Source organism: Morone saxatilis, unplaced genomic scaffold, assembly GCF_004916995.1.
Source record: "Morone saxatilis isolate NCDOM2014 unplaced genomic scaffold, NCSU_SB_2.0 Contig23, whole genome shotgun sequence".
Lineage (NCBI taxonomy): Eukaryota > Metazoa > Chordata > Actinopteri > Moronidae > Morone > Morone saxatilis.
In genome coordinates, this window is record NW_023339796.1 from 4,314,946 (window position 1) to 4,315,362 (window position 417).

Genomic DNA, 417 nt, shown 5'->3' on the forward strand with positions numbered 1-417 from the left:
TGTTTTGGTCTCCACCAATTCTTGCTCTTTGGCTGCTAGATGTATGACCTTCTATACCAGCTAGCTGCTAACCCCTGCTGTTTGTTGCTGCGCAGGTAGCTTATAAAGGGTTTATGAGCTTGTTCGCTGAAAACAGCTGCCTGAGGCTCCTGGAAATGAGGTTGATGAGATTGTAGTTCGTAGGCCTGAAAACCGAAATAATTAACTAAAAGAGGCTTAAAAACTCTGCAGAACTACGGGGGAAATGCAGAGTTGGGTGTTAACTCTCCATGGCTTTGTTGTCTTGAGCAGCTGTTTCTTCATTAACTGCAGTAATTTGATCTATTATTAACATAAAAATATGGATTAGTCCAGCTTTAAGCGTGCCAGTTGTAGAACCCTCATATTGTGCCCGCTGGCTCACTGTCATGGCTTACT

The 417-nt window shown here is 43.2% G+C and overlaps 1 protein-coding gene across 1 annotated transcript in view; it reads left to right on the forward strand.

Moving 5' to 3' along the window:
* Positions 1 to 417, forward strand: part of atp1a2a (ATPase Na+/K+ transporting subunit alpha 2a) — a 31,777-nt gene that overhangs the window by 11,847 nt on the left and 19,513 nt on the right. The window lies entirely within an intron of this gene.